Source organism: Aythya marila, assembly GCF_965140915.1.
Source record: "Aythya marila genome assembly, chromosome: 18".
NCBI classification, from domain to species: Eukaryota; Metazoa; Chordata; class Aves; order Anseriformes; family Anatidae; genus Aythya; species Aythya marila.
This window is the reverse complement of record NC_139059.1, coordinates 1,200,440-1,206,918: the sequence shown is the minus strand read 5'-3', so window position 1 is coordinate 1,206,918 and position 6,479 is coordinate 1,200,440.

Here is a 6,479-nt window from a genome sequence, read left to right as displayed (position 1 = left end):
CCCAACCCCCACGACCCCCCCCAACCCCCCCCCACAGCCCAGAGCCCGCCCCCTCCCGTGCCCACCCCCAGCGCCCTGCCCCGCTCCCGTTTTGCTCCGGCACTGCAAGGGTTAACCCCCGCCGCGCTCCCCTCCCCCCCCCCGCCCCCTCCCTTCTCCGCTCGGAAGCGCGCGCGCGCGCTCGGGTGACCGGCGCGCGCGCGCGCTATCCCCCCGCCCCCCCCTCCACCACCACCTTTCCCCTCCCCTCGCCGTCGGGGTGGGCGCTGATTGGCTGGCCGCCCGCCAGCCCGCTGCCAATCACGCAGTGTAAACAAGGCGCCGATTGGCCGCCCGCCAGCCCGCACCGCGCCGCCCGCCCGCCGCGCTCACTGGCCGCGCCGTTTCAAGGCCCCCCGCGGCCGCGCCATGAAAGGGGAAGGAGGCGGCGGCGGTTTCTAGGCTCCCCCCCTCCCTTCTCACCCCCCCCCCCCCCTTCCCCTCCCCGGTTCCGTCCCCGCTCCCCCCCCCCCCTCCCTCCCTCTCCCCCCCCCCCTTCGGGCGGACCCCGCGGCCCCGGGAGCGGCGCGGGGAGATCAAAGGCGGCGGCAGCGGGGAGCGGGACGGGGCCGTGCCGGGAGCCGCAGGTCTGAAGGGGGGGGGATACGGGGCTGGGGGGGGGCCGGGGGAGGGCTGGGAGCTGCCGGGCACCGGAGCCGTACCGGGCCGGGAGCGGAGCGGAGCGCTCGGGAAGCGGCGGGGCCGGTGAGCGGCGGTGGGGATGGGTTTGGGGTTTGGGGGGTCTCGGGGATGCTGCTGGGAGTATAAAGGAGGGAGATGGGGGAGAGGGGGTGGGGGGGTGGGAGAGGGCTGGGTGCACCGGGATGTACCGGGATACACCGGGATGTACCGGGATGTACCGGGATATACTGGGATGTACCGGGATGCGCCGGGTTGCCGCTGCTCGGGGCTCCCGGGCGATGATCGCGTCGGGACGGAGCGCGGCACGGCCGGGACCCGGGCACCGGCACCGGGATCCCCGGACACGGGGACCCTGGGGGGAGCCGCGGGGCCGCGCACCGGAGCCGCAGGAGCGAAACCCACCGGGAGAACGGGCACGGGCACGGGCAGCGCACGCAGCCCCGGCAGCCTCCCGGTGCGGGCAGCCCCCGGCTCGCTCCTACAGCCGGGTGGGGGGACGCGCTGGGACCCCCGGGCAGCGCCGTGGTGTCCTTCCCCTTCCCTGCGTGCTGCTACCCCATTAAAAAATAATTATTATTATTATTAAAAAAAAGAAAAAAAAGCACAAACCGCAGATTTTTGTTTCCTTCTCGCCTGTTTCTGCCCCGCAGTGCCGCTGCCGGAGCCCCGCAGGATGCTGTAGGATGGGGTCGGGTCGCATCCTGCCGGCCCCGCACAGAGCTGCCACCGGGATCGGCCCCGTCTGGGAAGGAACCGGCACGGAAAGCACCGGGCAGGGCCAGGAGCAGCACGGACAGCACCGGGAGCAGCACCGGGACCGGGTACCGGAGCACCGGGTGCCCGCGAGCAGCGCGGTTGTTCGGGGCCACCCCATTGTTCCCGGCCGCCCCTCGCTGTGGGGTGAGTTACCAACAATTTATTGGCTGGGAAGGAATTAAAAATGAAGAAAAAAACCCAAAGCCGACGGCCGGGCTTCCCGCACCGAGGTGGCTGACGCGGGGCCGTGCCGCCGAGCAGCCCCGGTGCTTCCCCGGCACCGGCGTAACGGTGAGGTCAGTGCTGAAACGAACCCGGCCCGGTTAATTAAAGGGGTTTTAATAACAGGCACCGGCCCCGTGCATCCTTCCCGGTGCTTCCTATGCGGCTCAGGGCCTGGGACCCCCCCTCCTCGCCCTCGCCTTTGTCCGCACCCGGGGCGGCCCCGCGGGCACCGGAGACAAAGGGCGGCGGGAGGGGGTCCTGCGGGGCCGCCCTTTGTTGGGGCCGAGCCGAACCGGGCCAGACCCCGTGCTCCCGGCCCCGGGAACAAAGGCGGCAGCCCTGGGGTGAGCTCCCCGACCCCGCTCCGGGTAGGGAAAGCGCGGGGCTGGGGGCTCAGCACCGGCACGGCACGGAGCGGGACGGGATGCACCGGGACCTGGCTCCTTTGTCCTCGCTCCCACCCGCAGCACGCGGCGCTGAGCGTCCCGGGGGGCTCAGCATGGCTGGGGGGGGCGCAGGACCTGGGCTGCTCCCCCGTGCTGTGCATCGCCGTGGCCATGCGGAGCTGCCCCGAGCACCCAAGGGTGCTGCCTGGGGCTGTGCGGCAGGGGCACCCCGGGGACAGCCATCGGGGGGGGGGGGCTGCAACGCCTGCGTTGGCCCCCGGGGTCCCGGCACGGCCTCGTGGCTCCTCTGGCAGCCCCCCCGGCCTCGTGCCCTTCTCCCGGCACGGCCGGCCTCGCCGTGCGGGCAGCCAGGAGCAGGCGCCTGCTTTGGGTGTTTGGTGTTCATTTAAAAAAAAAAAATAAAAATTGTTGTCTTTTGGGTTTATTTATATTTTTTTCATTTTATTTTTGTTGTTTGTATTTTGCTTTTCTTTATTTTTTTTTTTTTTCTGGAGTTTTTTTTTTTTTCCCGGCTGGACCCCCCCTCAGCTGCCCCGGGGCTTTGCAGCTCTGCGTGATCAAAGGGCAGCTTTGCGGACGTGGAGGCCGGGAGCAGCTCCGGGCTGCTGCCGTGGGACCGGCCCCGTGCCCGAGGGGGTGCCTGAACCACGCCACCCGTGACGGCACCCACGGTGCCCGCCGCACCCTGCCTGGCTCCGGCCCCATCCCAGGTGAGCGACCCCCGGGCACGGGGACGTTCCTGCCACCAGCCTGGGGACACTGCCACTGGGGGGACCTTGTCACCGAGCCCCCCGCCCACAGCAGCCCCTGCGGGCTCCCCGTGGCTCTGCAGACTCCTCGGGGGGCTCTGCACAAGCAGCACCCGAGGGTGTCACAGTCGGTGGCAGGGGACACGGGGACACCACGGTGGTGGCACGGCAGCAGCACCGTGAGGGCTGCGGGTTTGGGGTGCGTGGCTGTCCCCTGGCACCACGGGGAGGAGGACGGGAGGACAGGGGGCACCCGCTGGGGCTGGAGCTGCCTGGGACCAGCCCCATGTCCCCATCCCGCAGCCAGGCCGGGTGTCCCCTGTCCCCACCGGGGGCCTGGCCCAGCCCCACCGGTGCCCGGGAGGTGCTGGCAGCCGGGGGGGGAGCAGAGGGCGGCCTGCTTCACGGTGCCAAAAAATAAAAAAGAAGCAACTTCGCTCCTATTAAATGTCCCGGTGCACCGGACGTGGCAATAACCGGGTTTGCTCATGCAGTCGCTGCCGGGATGTGAAGCCAGCCCCATGAGGGGGGAGCACCCGGGCCCCTCCCCAGCCCCGCACACACCGGGGTCGGGGCACGGCCCCCCCCATGGAGCCGCCTCCTTTGTTCTCGCTCCCGGCCTGGGGGGGGGGCACTCACCGGTGATTCCCCGCCGCCCCCCCGGGGCTGCCCCTGCCCCGCTGCCCGCGCAGCTCCCGGGAGCGGCCGCAGGGCTCCGGTGGGGGCCGCGGGGGGGAGCCCCCGCCGTGACCCCGCAGCCCCGGGGCAACGGGAGCCGCCAGTGAGGGGGCGGGGGGCGGCGACCTGCCGGTACCGGGGGGGTCTCCGCAAACAGCCCCGCGGTGCTCGGGGCCGGCAGCCCCCGGGTAACCCCAGCGCGCACCGGGAACCCCGGGGGGACCCTCGCCCGGTCCCGGGGGGTGCCCGGCGGGGCCGTTCCCGGAGCTCGGCGCAACCCCGGTGCCCGGTACCGGGCCCGTCCCCGGTACGAGCACAGCCCGGGGGGGGGGGGGGGGCTGACCCGGGCAGGACCCCGTTGGGGGGGGGTTAGGGGGGGGTCACGGGGACCCGAGGGCGCGGCCCCGCTCCCCGCCGCCGCCCCCGGCCCTGCCCCGCGGTGGCGGCGCCGCGCGCACGTGGCCGGGCAGGGGCATCCCCGGCCGCCCCGCGCCGCCCCTCCCCCCGCTCTCCCATTGGTCCGCGCTGCCCCCTCCCGCGCTCCCATTGGCCCCGGCGCCCCGCACAAACAAAGGCCGGCGCCCGCGGGGGGCTCGGCGCGCCGCCCTCATTGGCGGGGCCGGGGCTGGGGGCAAGCCCCGCCCACCGCGGCGCGCCTCGTGCCTTAAAAGGAGCGGGGCGGGGCCTGGGGCGGGGCGAGGCGGCGCGAGCCCATTCATGCGCGCGGGGCGGGGGCGGGCTCGGCTCGCGCGCGCGCCACGGGGGGCGGGGCCTGGAGGGGGCCGTGGCGCGCCGCAGGCACGTGGGGGCGCGCGTGGGGGGGGGGGTCTCGTGGGTGCTGAGCCTGGCGCGTGGCCGGGGGTCGTGCACGCGCTGCACGGGAGCGAGCGGGGCCGCGCTCACGCGGGGGGCGCGCCCCAGGTCGCTGCGGGGCCGCGCGTGGGCGCCTGCGGGGCACGGGGGGTGCCCACGCGTGTCCACGGGTCTCGCACGGACGCGCGTGGGTGGTCGTGGGCACTGCTCGCCCCCACGCGTGGGGCTGGGCCTGGAGCCGGGGTTTTCCCTCCCCAGCCCTAATCTGCAGCCTCCCGGGGCTGCTGCCCCCCACACACCGGAGCCCACCGGCACCCACGCTCCCCACAGCCTTTGCTTCCCCTGGTCCTGCTGGGGTTCCCCTGGTGGGGACATTGGGGTGACACCGTGGGGATATCAGGGTGACAGTGGGAGGGCATCGGGGTGACATCATGGGGTTGTTTTGGGGACATCGGGGTGGCCCCACGGGGACGCTGCAGCCCCGCTGCCCCCCTTCCCTGGCCGGTTCGCGCTGTTGGACTCGCGCCGCTTCCCTCCCGGATAAATAGCCTGGATAAATGGGGTCCCTCTCCTCCGTTTTCCTAATGGTGCCCATAAATTTATTTACATTTCCAAGCTGCCAGGTACTCGCATGACACACGGCGTCTTCCAGCCCGCGCCGGAGATATGGATTGAACTTTAGTCTCCGAGCAATTAAGGTGCCTGAAACTGCACTTCATTAATGGTTGTTATGCAATAAAACCGATAAAACTGCCCTTATTTGCAATATAAAAACGCAATTTGTTTTAATTTATGTTTTTAAATACTTGCCGTCTTCTTCCCGGGCTCTGCCAAGCATCTGTCTTCGGGGTGGCCGCGGTCGCGTGGAGCAGGCGGCCCTGGCTGCTCCCTGCTGCTGGGGCCGGGGCCGGGTGCCCCCCCTGAGCATCCTGCCCCCGGGGCTTTGGGCAGTGATGAGCCCCACGGAGCAGTTCTGCCACCACAGCAAAGCCCCCCCATGTCCCTGTCCTTGTGTTGGGGACATCCCCTGTGTCCCCGGTGTGGGGCACAAGCAGCTTCGGCGCTTTCTGCTCCCGGGTGGGCACAAAGGGAGGAGAAAGGCAGGAGGGGAGGAGAGGATGGGGCAGGTGCTGCTTGGGGCAGGACAAATAAAAGAAGAGAAGGCGAAGGAAGAAGGAGCAGCACGCGGCAGCCGCCGCAATATCGGGCGGTTATTGCCAGCAAGAAATATTTCGGAGACCTTTGGGCCGGCAGCGATCGCCCTTCACGGGGCGGCCCCGCAGAGCCCCCTGCACAGCGGCCCCCTCGGCTTCGCTCCCTTTTATCCCGTATTTGCCTGCTTTATTTCATCTCTGCTGGCTGCACAGCGCCGTACCGAGCTCCTGCTGATTTTGGGGGGAGTTGCCCCAAAATGCAGGGGAGGAGCAGCTCCGGGGGCTGCCCGTGGCCCCCGCTGGCCCCCACTATTCAGTAGCCGGGTGATGCTGGGTTGCAGGTGAGCGGCTGTAGGAAGTGGGATCCCAGCGGGGTTGGGGACATGGTGACTTGAAGCACGTTGTCCTGGGGGCCGGGGGGCTTTGGGCCAGCCCTGGGTGCGCAGCCAGGGCCCCGGGGCGGTGAGCAAGCGGTGCCGGAGTGGCCGTGCCCTCTGCTCTGCCCCCTTTTACTAGGAGGGAAAACGGAGTTCGGATCCTCAGCTGGGCTTTAGAAATTGCCTCAAGGGGGGCTGCTCTGAAAAGCAAAAATCAGGGAGAAAAGAGAAAAAAAAATCAGGGAGAGAAAAGATAAAAAAATCAGGGAGAAAAGAGAAACAGGGAAAGGGGCAGGAGAGGTGGAAGCGGATGGTTACCAAAACCAGAGCCATCAGCACCCTGAGCCCCCCAAAAAGCCCCCAGGTCTGGGGGCTCAGCTCCCCCAGCACCCCAGGGGTGGGCACAGCGTGGGGACAGAGCCTCCCAACACCTCCCCCAGGGCCCCCCAGGACGTCCCAGTGCCCCAGGGGTCCCACCCGGGGATGGGGACAGCGGGGACGGGGACACCAGCGACAGGGACAACGGTGGCACGGCTGGGGCATCACCAGGATGGGTCGGGGTCCTTGTGGGGTCCCCTTCCCCGTCCCGCAGTGTGGGGGCTCGCAGGCAGCCAGCTCTCGCCGTGCTCCTGGCTGCCG